The sequence below is a fragment of the Bemisia tabaci genome, chromosome 7 (genome assembly GCF_918797505.1).
Source record: "Bemisia tabaci chromosome 7, PGI_BMITA_v3".
NCBI lineage: Eukaryota > Metazoa > Arthropoda > Insecta > Hemiptera > Aleyrodidae > Bemisia > Bemisia tabaci.
This window is the reverse complement of record NC_092799.1, coordinates 15340368-15362737: the sequence shown is the minus strand read 5'-3', so window position 1 is coordinate 15362737 and position 22370 is coordinate 15340368. Positions and strand designations below refer to the sequence as shown.

Here is a 22370-nt window from a genome sequence, read left to right as displayed (position 1 = left end):
CAAACGAGCGATTATTCAGACGGAGCAGTCGAGTCTTGACGAAAACCACCGACTGCACCGTGCTAAAACCGCGTGCGGTTCCATCGAAATTCAAAACGGTTCCGCGGTTTTTCCTCGAAGTCACTTTCTGGAAGCTCATCGACGTTACGTACGGCATGTCGCACAATGGTACACGCCATCGGGAAGGTCGGAAATGAAGTGGACACTTTCAAAAAATGTTTATCCTTGTTGATACAAAGCGCAGGAGTTTAAAAGTGGTTCCATTGGTTACGTCGTAAACTTGTCCTATAAAATGTACCCCTTGAAATTTACAATACGACGGAATGAACATTGAAATTTGGAATTTTCTTCACAAATTTCGTGTCCACCTCTCCCGATGGCTCTTTCCACCGTGCGGCGAAGTGCGGACAATTTGTATGCAGCCGGCATGCGATCGAGTAGAGCCGACGGCGGACGTTGCGCCGCAAATATTTGAATCGCGGTCGATGTCAAAACCACGCAAGTGCAATATCCGACGAAGCCTGGGATAGAAGGGTTCTTACGGAGCTCAGGACGTATCAGAAAATTGACTTGGTAGGTTTGGACATCGACCGGTTCATTTCTCCTCGATTTGCGAGGAAATATGGATTACGGCGCTGGAGGACTCTTATTCCTCCGAGCTCATCGAGAGGCGACGATGTTACGGTGGCATCCTCGATTAATGCGGAAGGTTCGCGGATGCAATCATCGTGCCGTAAGAAACCGTCGAAAAATATCGAGTAGCCAACGACCGAAGCTTACTAAGTAGATCAAACTAAGCGACACTCGTGAGAAACTACACTGGAAAAAAATCACATTGGATCTAGAGTCCAGACTCTTAGAACATTTTTTTTTTTTTTTTTTTTTTTTTTTTTTTAAAGAAATTTTATTTAAATATATCGTAACTACTACAAGTGTTTCTTGTATCTATCTACGTGGCTTAAAACTAAAACTTAACAAACTGCATTAATTTTATATGTTAACGTTAGATAATACTATGATTATCTAAAAGAACAGGAATTGTAAATTCTCTGCCTTCTTTCTTAAATGTATTATAACATAAAGGTTTTTAGTTTAATGGTTTTGCATTCTTCCTTTCACCCTCATTCACACTCCATTCACACTCTCACTCATACCTTACAGACTACTTAAATCTTGATGGGAGTTCAAAGGTCTCCCACCTTTTTAACCTTTTCACAGGTATTGTACTATCTAAAAGGTTTAAAGCCTCTACATTGATATGCTTTTCAATACGACATTCATATCTCTTCGTTGTCTCAGCAATTACTTGTCTAACCGTGGGTACCTCTAATTCTCTCCTTATGTCTTCGTTCCTTACGAACCATGGTACTCCAATAATTTCTCGTAGAACCTTCGACTGGAATCTTTCTACCTTATTTATATTAGATTTGCTTGCACAACCCCATAGTTGTGAAGCATACTGCCATATAGGTTTTAATATTTGATTATACAGCAAAATTTTGTTTTTCTTTGACAATTTTGATCTTTTGCCTAACAACCAATACATTTTTTTATACTTTTTATTTAATTCTTTCACCTTGATTCTGATGTGATCTTTAAAAGTAAGTCTAGAGTCTAAATAAACTCCTAAATATCTAGCGCTTGTAACGTAAGGAACTTGTTCATCTTCTATGAGAACTGGTAATTGTGGTATTTTCCTATTTGTAAAAACAGTATGAGCAGATTTACATGCGTTGAGCGTGGCGCCATTGTCAGAAACCCACTCAACCATTTCATCGATAGCTTTTTGTAATCTATGATTAGAGATAAATATGTCTTTGTCTCTTTCTGCTAAGGCAGTATCATCTGCAAAAGTGCCGATAAAGCCCCTCTTCGGTTTTGGGATGTCGCTAGTGAAGATATTGTATAAATATGGGCCCAGGCATGATCCTTGCGGTACTCCTGCCTTTATTCTTCTATATGTTGAATAACAATTATTAAATCTAACTCTAAATTTTCTGTTCTCCAGGTAAGATTTGATTAGCTTATAATGATTAAATGGTAAAAAAATTCGTATTTTGAAGAGAAGACCCAGATGCCAGACTTTATCAAAAGCTGCTGAAATATCTAAAAAAATCATCGAACATACTTCTTTATTTTCCAATGTTCTCTCTATAAGACTCACAACTCTGTGCACTTGTTCTATGGTAGAATGTGACGCCCTGAAACCGAATTGGTGATTTGGTATTATCTTTCTTTCTTCTAAAATTGGCAATAGTCTTTTTAAGTAAGCCCTTTCAAATAGTTTACTTACCACTGACAATAATGAAATCGGCCTGTAGGAATCTACCTTTTCCATGGGTTTATTTGGTTTCGGGATAACAATTACTTCCGCAGTCTTCCAGGATTCTGGCACATATCCTATTTTAATAATTGCATTAAAAATTTCGGCTAGTTTGGCAATCACTCTCATTGGGAGCTGTTTTAGAATCTCACCAGTGATCCCATCAGCGCCCGGGGCTTTTTTTAATTTAACTTTATATTTAATTAGATCAAATAATTCTGTTTTTGTAATTTTAGGAACTTCCAAATTGTCTCGCTCTTCTATTTCTAGCAATTTGTCAGCAAGATCGCATTCGTCCTTAAGACTTTTCCTAGGAGTGAATATACTTTCCAAATGATCAGCGAAAACTTTAGCTTTCCCTTCATCGTCTTTTACTTTAACATTATGTTTATCTAATATGGGCGGTGAATAAAAAATCTGATTTTTAAGGTACTTTGTCGCCTTCCAGAGGGAATAATCAGTAGGGGCCGTAGGTGTTAAGTGTTTCAGAAAATTTTCAGTTTCTTTATTTTTAAAAAACCAGCTCATTTTTGAGACCTCTCTATTTAGTCTATTTAATTTATTTTTTAGTGCATTAGTTCTTTCTTTCATCCATAATTTCCTAACCTTCCTGGCCTCGCTAATTATTTCCAGAAGTTCATGAGGAACTTTAGGGGCTAATTTCGTTCGTCTAACAATTGGAGTATTTCTTTTTGCTGCTGTAATGATCTGCTCAGTGATAAGTGCGACTTCGTCTTCAATTTGCTGTTGTGTATCTATAGGATTTTTTAACGTAACAATTGAATTTAGTTCTTCTCTAAATGCTTTCCAATCCGTTTTTTTATTTGTTATTGAAGTGGTTACCTCTTTTAAAATAGCTGAATTATACATGTCCATATTAATGGGAGAGTGATCAGAGTCTAATTCCTTAGTTATATCGGTTTCACCACAATCTATTGAGTTCATAGCAATATTTTTAACTACAAAAAAATCTATTACATCTGGTTTTTTTGTTGGGTCAGTCGGCCAATGTGTGGGACTCCCAAAAGAGACATAGTCTCCATTAATGCTTCTTACTGCAGAATTCAACGCTCTTCCTCTTGTTAGGGTGGTTCTAGAACCCCATCTTATATGTTTAGCATTCCAGTCCCCGCCAGCAATGAATCTGTTCCCCAGAGTTTTTAGGAATTCCGAAAAATCATTATGTTTAATCTTAGGTCCAGGAGGACAATAAATGGAAGCAATTGTTATATCCCCTACTTCTGTTTTCATAGTAACTGCTATCGATTGAATCGCTTCAGATTTAGTTTCATTGCATATAAAGTATTGAAATTCTTTTCTGACCATGATAGCGACTCCCCCGCGAGCATTATCAGAAGGGTGATTAACCCAGTGGACATTAAATTCACGCTTCTTAAAGTGACTAGTGTCGGAAAAGTGAGTCTCTGACAACAACACCACATCAATTTGGTAAAAATCTATGTAATTTGATAATTTTAGTTTCCTCTCTGCCGTCAGTCCGTTAGCATTCCATGCTACAATTCTAATCTTATCAAATTTAATTGTTTCAATACAATTTAAATTAGACTCAACGTAAGTGGGGATTTTATCCCTGTCAAAGTGACTACCAGGAATTCTTTTGAAACTATTCGAAGGAGGTCCTGGCCTTCTGCTATGAGGCACCCTATGTGCCATCGTTGCCAAGAAGTATTCCCTCTAGAGCATCAAGCCTAGAAAGAATTTGAGCATTAATAGTTGCTTGTTCATTTAAGAAATTAAGTATTTTCTCCATCAGACTCTCGGAATTTTCTTTATCGTTGGATTTACCATCGCTAGCCATTCTAGCAAAAGATACATTTTTGCTGACTGGTCTCTGACTTAATTTATTTCCTGAATTTTCTTTACCACTATTTTTTTGTTTTTTCTTGTTTAAATCTGCCAGCCTACGTTCTTTGAAAAACTTAGCGATCTCGCAACCGGAATAATTTGCTGTGTGGTTTTGACCACAGTTCACACATTTTGGACTATCCACTTTCTTCTCAGCGCATAAGAAACTCAAATGAGGTCCACTACATTTAACACACTTAGGATCTTTATGACAAAATGCTTGAGTATGCAAAAACCCCTGGCAACGGTGGCACTGAGGAATCCTTGCCGGATTGTGCTTAACATTTTTGATTTCTACTTTCTGATGTGCTATAAATTTAATTTCAAAGATTTTCTTAGTATCATCTTTGTTATCGAATATGATTTGATGTAATGGAAGACCTTTCCTCTTCCCATTTTCGTCTTTTTTGCTTAGCAAATTAACAACTTTAACAATATTAAAACCTTTGGATGTAAGATCCTCTGTAATTTCATCTAGATCAGTGGTAGAATGCATCCCCTTAGCTACAAAAACCTTTGGACGAAGATGTTTGTCTGAAAATGTGTACCATTTAGCATTATGTTTTTCAAGGTTTTCTCTAACTAATCTATAAGTTTCGTGGTCTGCAGTATTAATTTTCCAGACGTTGCCAACTAATGCTGTTAATTTATACTTATCAGAATCGATGTTTTCAACAAATTTTTTAACCTCGCTGATTGATTTTAATTGGGTAACCTTAAATGGAGGAGGAACTAGCTTCTTGCTCACCTCATTTTCCTTTTTATTTTCAGTATTTTTAGTACCTTTGTTTTTATCTTTATCATTAGAGCTATTGAACGAACCATTGGTGTTTTTACTAGATGTGGCGACTTTCTCGGCACCTCCTCTGCTTCCGGACCGCGCTGTATCCGCTTTCCTTCCTTTCTTAGCCTGAGTTGTTTGTGGGGATGAGTCACTTCCTTCGTTTCTCTTCCTCTTCTGCTTGCAAAGTATCCAGTCAGTTTCTTCTTCCACGATTTGATCTTCTGGGTCTTCATCGTCCATTGGATCATCCTCGTTGTTTTCTCCATCATTGCTAAGAATTGCGTACTTCCCTGAGTAGGTTGCTTGAGGCTGGGGGATTTCTCTCCGAGTTTCAGAATGTCTTTGCTCCTTTTTTTCAAGCGCGAGCAATCTATTTTGAAGGTCATCAATTATTTTTTTTTGTTCTTCTTTTTTTTCTTCCTCTTTTTTAACGATGTTAACAAGTCCTTCAATCGTGCTTTTAAGGCCTTGCACCTGATTTATGGCTTTCGTATCATTGTGAGTGATGGAAATACCCTCTTTGATCACCACCTCAGCCTTTTCCAATATTTCCTTGACTGAAATTTCAGGGTGAGTCTGATTCGATGTTTCAACTGATACTGGTGTGGCTATATCATCTGTTTTATCATCGGTATTCGTCCTCGTGGTTGTCCCCTGGGGCGATCTTGAAAGGAGCGAACTCTTCTCAAACGGATTTTTATCCGTCATATTTTTCACTCTTGCTGGACTCGATTTCAGGAAGTCAAGTTTTCCTCTGATGTAGCATTTTTGACAGCCGATGAACTGATCGTCTCTCCAAAAACAATACACACCATGTTTACACTTGTGTGGCAACAGCGACATAGAAGTTTCGGCCGTAACCGCACTTTGTTTACGTTATCTCGCGGTCGCTGCGCGCCGCGATGCCCGGGCCGCGAGCCGAACCAAAAGCTTTACCGTCTCACGAGCGCTCTACAAAACACGTCTGCACAGTTCGAAAGATCAACACCGAATCACTCTTAGAACATTGACAAGAAAAAAATACCTGACGCTACAAAAGTTAAAAATGGACTACATTTTGCAATTTGGCACTATAAATTCTAGCCCGGTTTAAAAACAACGTATGTGCCATTGGTTTCCCTATGCACAGAAGCGTTTCTTCCAGAAGAGCCAGAATTTACAGTTCCAAATTGCAAAATGCAGTCCTAATGTCCAGGCGTGGGCCTTTTCCACACGAGCGCAGTTTGGACGAATTAAACTGCATTTTGCAATAAGGAACTACAATTTCTAGTTCATCAATAAAAATATGTCTTCTTTCGGCAAAATGCGATCCAAGTTTGGCCCTGGCTGCTCGCACCCCAGGGTGTCTACTAAAACAGGCTAGTCAAAAATCAGTACTTTTACAATACTTTTTCAGTACATTCCAAAGAATTCAGTGCCTCCTCAACGGAAAAATTCAGTACTTTTTCAGTACTTCTAATTATTGACGAAATTTGAAAACATTTGAATTTCGCTCAAACTAAGACAAAAAAAAAAAAAAAAAAAATAACAGAAAAATTCCGGACTTTCTTGCGGAATTTCCGCACTTTTTCAGTACTTCCGGACCGCCCTTAAAAAATCAGTACTATTTCCGGACTTTCCGGAAATCCTGGACTTGTGGACACCCTACACCCAGACTTACACCTGATTTTTAACGAGGCAGCGAATTTTCAACCCGACGATTCGATCAGTGTGAACCACAGGAAAACTAGCCAAAAAATACTGAGCGCACGTTAAGGACATCGTGTCCTACTTCCCATATCAACACAAAATGTCGGTTACTTTTTCTGACTGTGTGATGAACCGTGCGAACTATGGAAGAAGCGACGCGTTTCCGTTGCAGCGCGCGGCGCAGGGGGCCAGGGGGCGGGTGCCCCATTACCTGCCTGCGTAATTTGGCTAATGTAACGTGCAGAAACGGCTGTGGGAGTCGAAACTACCGGAGCTTCTTCATTAGAATGTTGATTAACTGACCTCTGGGGCCTGGCCCTCGGCATTGTCTCCGGTCGATTGTCGTTCCGTCTCCGAAATCCCCGCTTCCACCGACCGGAGGAAACGGTTTCCCGACCGCGCGGCAACGCGTCCACCCACGCTCTACTCGCGAATCCTCACTCAGAAAACATAACCGCGTAACTGTATTTTCGCGGGAGCTCTCGAAGGCGTCGAGTGATACGAGTCACAAGGCTTGATTCGGAGTGCGCTTACGTCTTTTTGCGGGGGGGGGGGGGGGGGGGCTCGAAATGGGCCACCGGGGAATTCGAGCCCCGGAAGAGCCCCTCGCGGAGGTGATTGAGTGCGTAATACAAGGAAAAACGCCATATCGACATCCCTACGTTGCCAGATTTTGCTCAATAAGATACTTCAAATGAAGAAAATTGATGAATGATTTTTCTTGAAAATCGCCAACATGATTGTGTCGATATTTTTAAGGAAAAATAGTTAAAATATGGCAAAAAAAATTTGTTTCCCCCAAAGTGACAATCGATAGCCGCCTGTAGGCAGGAACATCTTTAACTTCCACTTTTTTTGCGCCCCCTAATGACCCCCAGTCAGAAAAGGAGTTTGGTCTGGCAGGTCGCTGTGGCAATTCCAAAAATAACCTTTAATTCCACATTTTAATGTCTCATTGAAACATGAAACACTGTGTTCGAAATTCTTATTTTCCCTGAAATGTTCTGTCTGAGAGTGAAGTATGCCCTCACATCATCGAATTCCTGCTTCAACACATACTTACAGATCTTCAACCACCACCCCCGCCCCCCCCCATTGCGAACTTGAATTTTTTCACTCACGAGTAAAGCTTTGCGGTTTGAAACGTCATCGCCACAATGATACTCACCTGAAACAGAAGAAAGATCAGAATTAGCACTGCGTATAGGACTGCCGTGCTACGGAAGAACACCGTATACGAACATTCGGAGGTTGCCAAATTTCTTCGGATAAAACATGTATTTCAAAGGAAACTTATGCATATTCCTCCGTGAAATTTTCGGATATGTTAGATCAAGTTGCGAACAAAATTTTCTGAAAAATTCGGGAAAAAATATTCAAAATTTTTCCAGTAAGCTTCGGTTTTTAGAAAAGCAAATCTGGCAACGTCTAAAAGCTCATACGGCATTTTCTTTTAGCACGTCAGAATATCAAAAGTTAGAGCTTATAATCAGAGTTGCTTAATTTACAGCGAACGTTCAGAGCACATCTATAATTTAAAGCGAAAGGACATGACTCAGTGATTATTCTCGAGGAACCTGAGCGTTAATAGCGCAAAGCTCGAGGATATACGAGTGAGCGGCTGTAAAATGCTTGGAGGATCCGATGAAAATTGCTGTTCAAGACAAACATTGCCGGGCGATTATGATGCGATGATATCATCTTGAGGGCAGCGTCACATCTCATCTCATCTGCGTGATTCGCGGAAATTCAGGGAAAATGTATTTCAAGCCTGCCTCCGACCGGCTGGCTAGATGACACTGGATGAAAAAAATATGAGTATAATTGACCGTATGCAAAAGTCAATAATGCGGAGGCAAAACAGACGTATTCTAGAAGGTTTAAGATGTAAAAAATAATTTGATTAAGATTAGACTAAGTTAAGTCAATGTTTTCTCTTTTTTTTTGCATCTGAGGCTGATTTTGAGATCTTAATCTGAGTATTCTCGATAATCATACACGTACCACTCATTTGCGAGGCAATAACAAAGAACGAGTTACTTGCAGATAAAAGGGGAGGCAATAATTCACGAGGAAATTTTGGGATTTTTAAGGAATAACTGAGCAATTTGAAAACTTGCCAGGGATTTCTCGAAACCCTTGAGATACTTCAAAAAATTTAGGCATTTAAAGTTATAAAACAATGTTTGAGGGTTTTGCGGGGTGATAGGTTTTCTTGCGTTTCAAAACTCCCCGACTCTCCAATGTATTTTATGAGGTACGAGAGAAAGGCATGACTTTTTACAAAAAATTTTCTCTTGTAAAAGTCTGGGTGGAAAGTCTCTTGAAATGGAACAAATACAATGTTTCGGAAGAAAAAAATACAAAATTCCCCAGCAATGTTTCCTGAAGTTCTATGTCTCCATAAATTTTCAACTACTTGTCACCCTGTTTAAATCTGGGTATGCTGAGATACAACAGATCGGAAAAAAGTTAGACTCAAATTTGTCAAAAAGTTGTCGCAAAAATATCTTCGAAATTCCTCTGCCCACCCCCGAATACTCCTCTAAATGAAAAGCAAGATGCAGTAGTAAAAATGTAAAAGAAAAAATGAAAGATGAACACATATCGTCGCTCCTCTGACGTAAGGGCGTACAATGAAAAACAAAGATTGGTAGAATTTACCATTCCTTCACGCTGTATTTCACACAGCGTCAATTTTGAGTCAATTCTGCCAGAAGAAAGGTAAATGTTACTATATACTGGTACCGGTAACCATTCCTCTGGCAGAATCGTCTTGAAGATTGGTAGAATTTACCATTCCTTCACGCTGTGTGAAATACAGCGTGAAGAAATGGTAATTTTTCCAATCTATTTTTTCAGTGCTTGTCAATTTCCACGTGAGCCTTGCTTCACATATAAATCCATGCTTTCTGGGACTCATGCGGAAATCGACATACGCCCTTACGTCAGAGTAGCGAGGATATGCATGCATAAAACCCTTCACAGAGGTTTACGTGCACAATACGAGTACTACAAAAGAAATCCTAGGCACGTGAGTCATGAAATTGCTGCCGAATATTCACCGTTCATCGGATCATCATCAGCATCGGTGGAGGACACGCGCGATGCGTCAAGCTCTGATATTAGAGAAGGCGCGGCGGACCTTCAAAGTCAGGTTCAATTACTCCTTAGTGCACCCCATTGATGCCGAACCGAATGAAAATCTTCCTTTGGAGAACATGATGAATGATTCCCATTGAATTTATCTCACCTTTCAGCCGATTTTTTAGCGCACACTCAAATTTTTGATACCAAAAGCGTCCCTGATCTTTACATTATCCGGTAAATGAAAGATGCTTCACTTAAATGGTTTGAAGATTCAAATACGTCATTCGAGTGGTCAATGGTGGCGGCTCATGTGCAATCACATAAACCTCACACGGAAAAAATTAAATTGCTGATTCAACGATTCGATTCCTTAAAAAAAAAGTGACTGCAATGTTTCAATGTAGATTTTACGCAAAAAAAAAAATCAAATACTTCGGCCGGTAGTCAAATGTTGTCAGTTTACGGAATTCTGTAAATTCATGGCGAGGAGTTCGCGGGTTTTCAATGTTTTGGGAATAATAAATCTTCAAATCCGCGAACTCTCCTTGTTCCTACCTTTATACATGCCTTTAGTGCATTTCGATGTTAAAATGTTAAAAATTCTATGTTTTCTGACATGCTGAAAATTTCATGATAAATGTGCATCCATGCAAGATCTCAAAATCGTTTAAAATACTATTGTATACCGCAAATTTTTACAGAAAATTCTTGTTTACAATAGCAACGAAGTATTTTGTCTAAAGTTAGGCTAAAAAATCAAAATTTCAATCTGAGTAAGAATATTTGACCATTTGCCGAGGCATTTGACATAATGCCTGATTTGACCATTTGCCGTCGACAGATCTACTGCGTTAATTTGGATTGCTCGGAGTGGCAACTTTGTTTGCGCACTGATTCTCGTATGACAAACGCATTGACGGTCACCAGTCACCACCCGTCACCGATTGAATTGGATGATTGGTCCCAGATCCCTGTTGCCGAACTTTCACCCACTTTTGTCATCGTCCCGAGGTTAGGTCATTGTTTCGAGTGCTGCCTAGCAGTTATAAGGATAACCGAGGATAAACAGCGCGGACTCGAGTCCCTATCTTACGTGGAGAGTGGAGAGGCGATCGACCAATGGAGAATGGAGATGTTGCATGAGTGAGGAATTTGCGATTTGACTGTTGATTATAATGTAAAAGTTCGCGAGAAACACGAAGGTGCCACTGGTTTTCTCTGAAATCAACTCCCAAGCTCAAAAAAAAGCTCTCAAGCTAAGGCCAAAATGGAGGGTATATCCCACACTATCCTGAGAGTCCACCTCTACATCAAGACAAACTCTCCATGCGAAGATTGGGAGCGTATACATTAGCAGGGTTGCCACCTTATTTGGGGACTCTAAAACTGAAATCACGGCAACCCAGTCAATGTATTTGCTCCCTATCTTTGCATGGAGAGCTTGTCTTGATGTAGAGGTGGACTCTCAGGGTAGGGTGGGATATCCCCTCCATTTTGGCCTCAACTTGAGAGCTTTTTTTTGAGCTTGGGATTTGATTTCAGAGAAAACCAGTGGCACCATCGTGTTTCTCGCGAAATTTTAAAATAGAATCAACAGTCAAATCGCAAATTCCTCACACATGCAACATCTCCATTTGCACACACATATTGTAGTACTTCATCTGTGAGTGCCTACAGAGCTGAGTTCACAGTAATTTCCATAATTTTTATCTGACATGGGAAATTGGACAAAAATTGATCGAAACGTGAGAAAGTGTGCTACTTTGGCCATTTTTGGCGAGGCGAGTACCGCTGTGCTAAGGAAGAACGCCGTATGAGCCATCAGACGTTGCCAAATTTCCTTCGATAAATACCGAATTTGCAGGGAAAATAGTGAATATTTGCTTCCAAAATTTTCAGACAATTTCGTACGCAATTTAATCTAAAATATCTGAAAAGTTCAAGGAAAAATGTGCATGAATGTCGTCAAAAATACATGTTTTATCAAGGGAAATTTGGCAACTCTCAAATGTTCATACGGCGTTCTTCCTTAGCACGGTAGAGAACCCGCTTTTATTCTAGGTTACCCTGGCTGCTATGTATACGACTCATCTCTGTTAGACCGAGCTTACTTATACGTAATGCTCGTTGTTCGCACTGAAATCATCGATGAAAATGTCAGAAATTTGGTTCCTCCGACTTGAATCCCCGTGACCCAAAACAGGAGGTTCGTCCAGAAAGTAAGTTAACCTGTTCAATAACTCCTAAACAAAAAAATTGATAGAAAAAATCTGTAGAAAAACGTGGAAAGCCGCTACTGTCCCTTTTCTACCGCGCTATGGATTTCTAAAGTTGGTTAAATTAAACCCTAGGAAGTGGGTTTTTCTGAACCCACCACCTCTCCGCCCGGGTCAAAAATTTAACGGAACGTCATCAGCAAGTGAGCTGCTGTGTCTATCGTTTTTCGCAGGCTTAGAGGTGGCTGAAAATATTGTAAAACATAGAAAAGAACATTTATCAGCTAGAGAATGGCCGTGTTTACCATAAGATAAGTTACATCCGAAAAAAGTTAACAAATTGCCAGCGTTTAACTTCCACTCGCTGAAACGGAAAAAATTGTCAAAAATGCGTAGTTTTGAAAAATAAAGCGCTGTAAACACTAATGTTTACAACGCTGGAGCGCAATTCACACACCGGGACCAAATTCAGCGTTACAACTCCACAAGTTGACCAAATGTATAGCTTAACCTTTCCATGTATTATAGTCCCGTCCAGACCCACTATAATTATCGAATAATCCTGCAATTTTCTAGAGAAAAATATAGTTCCTCGTATTTTACAGGAAGTTCAATCACCTCTAAATCCCTTTCTTACGATAAGCGATTGATGAAGTAGTTCACTTGCTGATGCTGCTCCGTGAAATTGTGGACCCGAGCGGAGGATAGTTGTAGGTTCAAAAAAATCCACTTTTCTGGAGTTCTACTGAACCAAATTTAAAAATCTATAGCGCGTTACAAAGCTAAAAATAGGGCTTTATGATGATTTCTACAAATTTCTGCTGTCTATTTCAGTTTAGGAGACGCTGAATAGATAAACTTACTCTCTGGACGATCCTCGTACAATTTCAGCGTGAGAAATAAGAAAACGCGTGAGTAAAGGAGTTTCAATCGTCTACGATGCTGAACCATCCTCGATTCTGGTCACCTGCCATTTGTCATTTTGGCGCTTATCTACCTCGCTCACCTACTTACATTTTCTATTAGTTATTATTATTTCATAATGCAAATTCCAAGGCTGCAGCATGTGCAAAGTACTCAACTTATCAACTGTTATGATTTTTTTGGGATTGTGACCTTATTGAAAAACCCGTGACATGATTGAGAGGGACCTCCTAAAAAGTTTCGGCGGTCACGTGGAATGTTTTGTATGCACTCAATTATCACGGATTTTAAATATGTAAGAGGAGAATGGCATTTGTTAATTTTTCTAATTGATTTGCTTTTTCTATACTTCCTTTGTGAAACAATTTGGTTCAAGGATTGGAATTATATCTATTATAAATTATTCAGAATATTGATAGAAAAATTCCGATTTACGGGTATAAATACGCTGGCCACTTTGAAAATTTACATTCATTGTGATACTTCTCTTCAAATAATTTCGTGAGTGCTTCAGTTTTGATTTACAAGGTACGTTCAAAGATGAATTATTTGTTTAACTATAGTTAGAGAACTTTTTGCCTTCAACAAACGCTTCTTTAGATACACTTCATACAGTAGCGCTAGAAATATTATAGCTGCGACCATTACAAATCAATCATTGTCGAAAATTCAGACAACTTGCTGCAAAATTACCACAGTGCAAATATCGGCTGCATAACGTTTGCGCACACTTTTCTTACCGATAACGTTTGCGCACGCTTTTCACGAATATCATTTGCGCACACTTTTTACCGATAACGTTTGCGCACACTGCACTATTTGGCAACGCTTCAATGATGCGTCAGTAGTATCGCTTCGTGATAAGACAATTCAACGGATGGATAATTCATGAACGGACGAGGGGAAATTTTCATTTAAATAAATTCCAATAAGCAATCAATAAGTAAATGAATAAATATGTTAATAAGAAGAAAATAGAAAATGAAGAAAGTTAAGAAAATTAGGTATATGGTTACTCACAGATTTTTCGCTGTTACTTCAGCTAAAAATGCTGTCACTGTCTTCACCGGAATCATATTCAGTGCAAGGACGGGTTTTAGGGCTGTTTTTAGGGCAGGTTGCATTTGAAGAGCAAGTTTCATCAGCACCATTTTCAGAAATGGATTCATCAGGCTCGTCTGCATTGAAAGAGTCATTTACAGCCTCCGGGTTATTTTCTTCGTCTGAATCATTTTTGTCGGGGTATTTAACTTCACGAACCATTTCCAGAAACTCCGTAATTTTCAGGTCCTTATCGAGATACGAATTGGTTAAAACAATAATTTCATCATCTTTTTTTTGTTGATCATTCCGTTTAGTGAACACCTCATCATTTCGCACAGATTTAATTTTCAAAAACAGCCCTAAAACCCGTCCTTGCACTGAAGATGATTCCGGTGAAGACAGTGACAGCATTTTTAGCTGAAGTAACAGCGAAAAATCTGTGAGTAACCATATACCTTATTTTCTTAACTTTCTTCATTTTCTATTTTCTTCTTATTAACTTATTTATTCATTTACTTATTGATTGCTTATTGGAATTTATTTAAATGAAAATTTCCCCTCGTCCGTTTATAAATTATCCGTCCGTTGAATTGTCTTATCACGAAGCGATACTACTGACGCATCATTGAAGCGTTGCCAAATAGTGCAGTGTGCGCAAACGTTATCGGTAAAAAGTGTGCGCAAATGATATTCGTGAAAAGTGTGCGCAAACGTTATCGGTAAAAAAAGTGTGCGCAAACGTTATGCACCGCAAATATCAAAGTTATTATACACATGAAAAAAAAAAAAAGGTTCGATCGGGAAAGGTGATTCTTATGCGTTTCATTTATTTACTTATTTTTTGGCGCCTGCCTCGAGAATCAAAATCTTTGTTCGGCAAAAAAGTATTCATTCATACTGATGATAATACAGGTCATGAATTAACGCAAACTTTTTCCAAAAAATATTACGGAATGCATCTTCTTCTTCTTCTTCTGCCTTCTGACTAGGGCCGTGACCCTGTTTGTCTAGCCTCTAAAACAGTAATATGATGCCGATGAGAGAGATCACTTAATTCTCCGGGGATGAAAGGCAGCTCTGTGCCCATCTCTTGGGCGGTCGTCCGGGTTGCCTTTGGCTATGAGGTCGTCCTACCATACAAATCTTGGCAAGCCTTTCCCCCTCCATCCTCTCAACATGTTCCGACCACATTTTCCGGCGCATCTTGGTCCATTTGGCAATATCTTGAATTTGGCACTCTTCGCGAATTGACTCGTTGGTCTGCCTATCTCGGAGCGTAAAGCCTGCTATTTTCCTCAGGACTTTCATTTCTACGGTCCGCAACTGTTGTTTAGTGCGCTTCGTGTCCGCTCGGGTCTCCGCAGCGTAAGTCAGCACAGGTCTTACAACCGTTTTATAAACTCGAACTTTGCTCTCTTTAGCCATGTACTTATTCCTCCAAACCATTTCATTTAGGCATCCGGCTACTCTAGTTGCCTTGATTGTCTGACTCCGCACCTCGGTCCCTAAATCCTTCACACTCGTTATTAAAGCGCCCAAGTACTTAAACTGCATTACTTGTTCAACTACGGTACCGTCCACGACTAGCTTACATCGTATTGGATTTTTGCTGATGACCATACTTTTTGTTTTTTTAGCCGACACTTTCATGTTGAATACCTCTGCAGCCAGGTTGAAGGAATGGAGCATTCTTTGCAGATCATCCTCGGAGCTTGCTACTAAAACAGCATCGTCTGCATAACAGATTATATTAATATTCGAATTGCCTAGCCGATAGCCTCTCTTAAATCTAACTGCATCGATTAGCTTATTCATTAACAAATTGAATAGAAAAGAGCTGAGGGAGTCCCCTTGTCTGCAATAACCACCAACGGAATGCATAACCGTATTTATTGCACCTTCAAACCTTTTTAATAGTTGCATTTTTCCACGGATCAAATTCCACTCACTCTAACTAGTGCTCACTCATAGTGTGTTGAGACACAAGTCAAGTCTTGTTCATGTCGTTCCTCATCAATGATTCCATTCAAATACGTGCATTACACCGTTGACTGGTGCTTATTCGGCACTGATCAGATTTTGACTATGTCTTAACTAACGATGTGCAAGCTCTATTTGCGTTGCACAAATCGGTTACTAGTTTACCCCGTTTTTTATTTGTCAGTTTTTGTAAATTTTTATTCCTGCACTGTTTTTCAAGCATGCTCCTTGGCGGAGTAAATTAACACATAAACATTCAAGCGCAAGGTAATATTGGGATGCAACTCAGATAGGGTTTTTTGTGGAACAAGAGAAGAGAATTGACACATAAATTACCCTTATACTCCCTCGCGTTCTGGTAGAATTACGGGATTAAATTGGGGAAAATCGCGGAAAATGATATTTTACAACTTCCGGGCTCATGTTGACGGCAGTATATATCTCTTTGTGGAAATTCCATAACCGGCTGAAGCGAAGTATACTTTCGTTTAAAATAGACCTCCTGTCTTGCCAGAAAACGCTCGGGTTTCAGAAATCTAAGATGAAGCCGACTTTTGCTTTTGGCAAACCTCTCCTTTGCATTTTTACCTTATCATTTTTTTTTTTCATTCTATAAATTCAAAGGAATTTAACTTGTCATTGATGACAAACTTACTCGTCTTTTAGTTGAAAGAAGACTCAATTAAATTTCAAAAAAAATTCTCACGAAATAAAAAATAACTGAGAAACTTGGAGGAAAAGGCGCATAAGTAAAGTGTATGAAAAAAAAATTGCGATATTCACGAGCTCAACTAAAGCTAGTTTGAAAGTATATTTTGAGAAAAATCCACGACTAAAATCCAACTTGAAAGCATCGAAAAGTTAGTTTAAAGTTCCTTTCTGCCATAAGGCTCCGTGTAATTTTGAAACTAAAAACATTCATTTCTTGCAATAGCAAAAACTGCACTAATGTACGGAGAAAAAAACTTCGTGCATGGGACCAGAGGTCGAGGTCATATGGATCTTTGAAGTTTTCGGATCTCGCATCTGAAAACTTGAGGCCTACCTGCCGAAGTTCGTGTCAGACATCTGAAGTGCCTAGGTACATACAGAAGGGTACGGGTCGCACATCTGAGTACTCCGGTACTCACCGAAGTAATTCGGATGTCTGACCCGAACTTCGGCAGTTGGACCTCAAGTTATTGGATGCGTGATCCGGAAACTTCAAAGATCCAAATGACCTCAACTTCGGGTCCCAGGCTCGAAGTTTTTTTCTCCGTGTGCGCCTTGTTCACGAAGCCCCTCCGTTCCGTTTTGATTTTTCCTCTGAAAATCTGCGATAAAACCATTCTTTCGTGGCTTTTCTTCGCCATCTGCTTTTGAAATCGATTTCACTGACACTTTTCGGCACTGCGTTCACAGCTTCCAAGCTCCCGGCAGTCATGCAGATCCAGCACTTGTTCCTTGTCGTCTTGGCTATCGGCTCAGTTTTGATTATTACCGTCGATGGAAACTCGTTCAGCCTGCCAACCTCAAAAGAAGACGCCCTGGCACTTGTTAAGAGCCTTCCGAGCGTTGTGAGCCCGGATAATCCTCTTCTAGCCGGAATCCCTAAAGCTGTTTTAAAAATCGTCGCCATAATTCTCGTCCAGGTGCTCACCGCTATCGGCCTTGGCGGGGAGCTCCTTCCCTTGATACTCGGATTTCTCGTCAGTGTGGGTGTGGATATAATCACGAGTGTTGTCTCCATCATCGTCGAGTTATTGGGCATCGTTTTGTGACCGCCGAAAACGATGAGTTAAGCACGGGGGCCGCTGTTCCCAACGGTAAAATATGTGCGAAAAGCAATCAGGTTTTCCAAATTAACTTTAAAAGGTAGGATACTTCTTGTAATATAATTGTAATTTTGATTTTCATGCTTTCTGGAATAAAAAGGTTTCTCGATGTGATGTATTGCTGTGTTTATTACGCCTGCTCGTGAGGATAGAATGAAAAAGGATCTTACGAATGAGTCATAAGCTGCGTTGTCGAAGTAAACTGTTTGGGACCGTTGGGCAACGGAATTACCCGATTCCAAACGCTCGGCGTTGCTCGATTCCGTTTGGATTGCCCGATGTCCTGGACTGTTTACCAAACGGAAGTCAACGAGTCATCGGTCTCAAGAAGTAGTTGAGAGCGTTGAGCTAACCTCTGAATGTAATTGTGCACTCAAAACACAACAGTTTTTAGTCAACAGAGACAACCGACAACGCGTTTCCCGACGGGTATGTCAATGGTCACGTGATATCCGTTAGCGTTGAGCACCCAACGCAAACGGAAAGTTTACTTCGACAACGCACCTATAAACCCTCAAAAACGAGAGCTTCTTTCGCCCTCTGATTTAGAACCTACAAATCGATGACTGAAGGGCGAAACAACGTATCTCCGTTAGCGACGCACGGAGAGAAATCTGTGGCTTTAAAAACCAATTAGTGGTTTTTCTCAGTGCGTTGTACACTTCCTGTTAGACATTGTTCAGCAACTCGATCAAAAATTAGCCAAAAGTTAAATTCGCACAGACATCCCGATTGAAATAATTTTCTAAATAACATGGCTTTTTGGAGACGATAAATTTGGCGGAAAATGTTTCGTTCGGAAAACTAGTCAACGTAATTTCTTGAAAACTTGTTCATTTTTCCTCCTCTATCAGCAGAGTATTCTGTAAAAATTTCAAGCTCTAAAGTTAGCTTGTTTCTTTTTGAAAAAATAAGATAGGAGCTGAAATTTTGAAACACCGTAATGGTAATACGTAGTTTCGCAACTTCGCAATCAAAATACGGGTCTTTTGTTTCAAAAAAAAAAAAAGTACTTTTTAAGTTTGATCTATTTTCCTTGTTCTTAGCCCAGGTCTTCTGAAACGCAAACCGGGGGGGGGCAAATTCATCATTCCCTGGGCAAAAGAACGTAACTCTACTACAGAGTTGCAAGATTGACTGGAACAATCCGATTTTTACAAGGATGTACCATACCTCAATTTCTGTCCAACATTTCCATGATTTTTGCGTGAGATCAGATGAAAAATCAGCGAGATGTTCAGTTGGGAATGTCCAAGATTCTCTAGCTAAAATTGAAATTTACGAGGGGAAATCGGGCAACATTGAAATATAGTTACGTTCCTCCGCGAGGAAAACGATTCCGAAAATAAAAGATCGGAAAATTTGAACCCGAGTGAGCTCTCACTCCCACTCGTTTAGTTTTCCTCCCTCGGTCGTCTAACTCATCTATTCGACTCGAGCAAGCCGTTTGTCATACGGTTGTCGACGCGTGTCGCCCTGAATAGGGGGTTGCCCCCCCCCCCCCGGGAGAAGGGGGGTTGGGGGGTTGCGTGGGCGTGCAACCGTCGGCGACGGAGTCGTGCTGCGACGAGCGGGAAAGCTCCTGAATAAATGTCCCGTCAAAGACATTATCAATCGATGCTTCGACGGTGTTGCCCGACTTTGCAGGATGCCGCCGCGTTGACGTCATAATGCGAAACCACGAGCAAAAGGACCGATTCCGTTTTCTATCGAAGGAAACCGTTTTATTTCTTCATTTATCAATAAAATAAAAATATAAATGAGTAAGAGAACTAAGCAAAATCTTTCTTAGTGCATTTTTTCCGCAACACACATTATATCATTTCTTCATTGGAATTGTTCGATTAAATCATGAATTGTGAATTGAGAATCATCTGCGCGTGTACATAATATGAAGGAAGTAAAATAAAACAATAAAAAAACGCAGAAATTGAAAATCATTCATTCGTTCAATTGATAAAATCCAATATATCACAAATGGAGAGGCGTACGGTCATTTACCAAACTGTCTGTGTTCATTAGACCGGGATTCCCTTCCATGTTGTGTTTGTCCAGACATCGACAAAAAATTAAGATGGTTTTCAATTAGTGCAGAAACTTCACACAAAAGTTAAGAGCAAATGCATGACAGTCTTAAGTTCGGGAAATGGAGATATCTGGAAACACACACTGAAAAAAAAGATTGGTAGAATTTACCATTCCTTCACGCTGTATTTCACACGGCGTCAATTATTCAGAGTCAATTCTACCAGAGGAAAGGTAAACGTTACTATATACTGGTACAGGTAACCATATCTCTGCAGAATCGACTTAAAAATTGGTAGATTTTACCATTCCTTCACGCTGTGTGAAATACAGCGTGAAGGAATGGTAAACTCTACCAATCTTTTTTTTCCAGTGCATGGCAATACCAACACTAACAACAGACACCGTTTAACATGGCACAGCGCATTTCCATTAATTGTCTGCCCATTGATTCCTTCGGCAAGGGTAACAATTCCTGAAAAGTTACTGAAGCTTTAATGCACGCAGAACACAAAATACGCGCACTGCAGAGCGACTCTCAAACTCTTTCATTGAGGAGTCCTACAAAACAGAGTAGGCAACTATTCGTGCACTCGTGTCGCTGATTGCCTACCCTCGAATTTGAAGGCGCTTTTTCGGCTCGTCCACTCTTCGGGGTGCCCTTATTTACGCTCACAACTCCGCACGGTTACCAAACGCGATAATTTGCCCCTCGTATTTTTCGGCGCGAGTAGCACAGTCCTGAAGCCGATCTACAGGGCGCGGGAACTTGAGGCTTCTTTGTTCCCGCTTCGTTGAGAGAACTCAACCTCATAATCCAAGACATTTAACCCAATAACCTCCTTCAACCTCTGCCCTATTGTTTGCGGCTGTAAAAGGTTCCGGTGGGCCGCGACGCTGAAGCGCCATCATCGGGAAGCTGCTTTTCAGCTGAAACGTAGTTGCCGGACGAGAAAATATGTCGAGAGTAGTGGCGTGGCGTGCTTGCGACATATCGATCTGTCTGCTGTCTAAACCTATGGAAAAGGATCGATAAAGAGGGTGTCCTGCCGGACGAGAAAATATGTCGAGAGCAGTGGCGCGGCGTGCTTTGCGATATATCGATCGGTCTGGTGTCTGAACCTACGGAAAATGATCGATAAAGAGGGTGTCCGCAACGAACACCTTAATAATCGATTCTTTACCACAGCTTCGAATGGAGAAATATCGATACTCGATTATTCACGCTTCGCCATTGGTCGAGAGGAAAAGCGGCCGGTGTAGGAACTATTTTGCTCCACGCGAAAGTGCTATTTTATGGGGGGATTCTTGAACGTATACTACAGAGTCATGTCTGTTTCTTTTAGCCGACAAAAAAGTTATCCTTTCAGGGTAACAACGCGCACGTTGTGCTGTCCCTTATTAAAGAGTTTTTATTAATTTCACTTTCCTCTTCCGCAACCACATAAAAGAAATTGCTTCATAGGGTACTCATAATTTGGCAATTTCCTACTCTGAACATGGCTGGTTAGAATCTTTAACAGCTTATTCTCGAGACTGCATGTTCCGAACCTAAGGAAAAGAACCGGTTGCACATTTTCGAGCGATTTCTGTTTTAGAAAGTCAATAAAATATCCCTCCATAATCTGGTATCAATACCTAAATTTTAAGTTTTTGTGTACTGAGGTATCGTTTCTCGGAGCGTTTCTCTTGAACAATTCAATTGCTAAAAAAAGTGACTGCAATGTTTCAAAGTAGATTTTACAACATAAAAATGCTACTTTAACTACCCCCGTGGTTAAAGCTCTCCACTATTGTAAGCTAATTTAACCACGGGGGTGGTTAAAGTAGTATTTTTTTTGTTGTAAGATCTACTTTGAAACATTGCAGTCACTTTTTTAGCAATTGAATTGTTAAATAAGCAATTCAATGATTTCCGTGTAGTTACTCGTTGACTCGTTTTTTTTCTTCATGTCTTATACTCGTGCAAAGACAACATACGAACGCAAAGAATGACGCATTTTGCTATTTCAGACGAAAAAAAATTGAAGGCTCTCCGGTTTTTCCAATGTCTAGGTCTGGATTCAACTATTCGTGTTCTCGTGATGTCCGTATTGCATACACAAAAAATTGCAGGCGCTCCGTTTTCCTCCGGTGCAACGTATGGCTGCGGTTGTTGGTTCTCATGAGGTTTCTACTTTGCATTTAAAATTGTGTTCACCATAAAATCTTCGAAATTCGGATGAATCGTGTAGCACCAAGGCAGCGTTGCAAAATGGTGCAAAGTGCAGAAATGTTATCGGTAGTAGTTTTTAGGATTGATGATTATTAACATCCACGATGCCTTTGTGAAAATAGTTTTGGTGGAAAATTTTCACAATTCAGCAACGCTGCCATTGAGAATTTGCAGGTGTCTAAAATGTGATGAAAAGCGTGTTAAAGTGGAAACTACTGAGTGCATTGAATACGGACATCCTTGGTTTAAAAATTAAACAATTATTGGAGGATATAGTATACGACAAAATTATCTAATCTGCAATAAATCACGTCTTCAAATTGCTGTTTCGGTACACTCAGATGACGCGACTAAAAATATGCATGGTGCACATTCTCCATACGTTTTGCCTGGGAAAACC

General features: G+C 40.0%; 1 protein-coding gene across 4 annotated transcripts in view; it reads right to left on the bottom strand.

Annotated features, from left to right (window-relative positions):
* Dmtn (transmembrane and coiled-coil domain 2 protein Dmtn) overlaps nucleotides 1–22370 on the bottom strand; it is a 198103-nt gene that overhangs the window by 151300 nt on the left and 24433 nt on the right. The gene's annotated exons all lie outside the window — the stretch shown is intronic.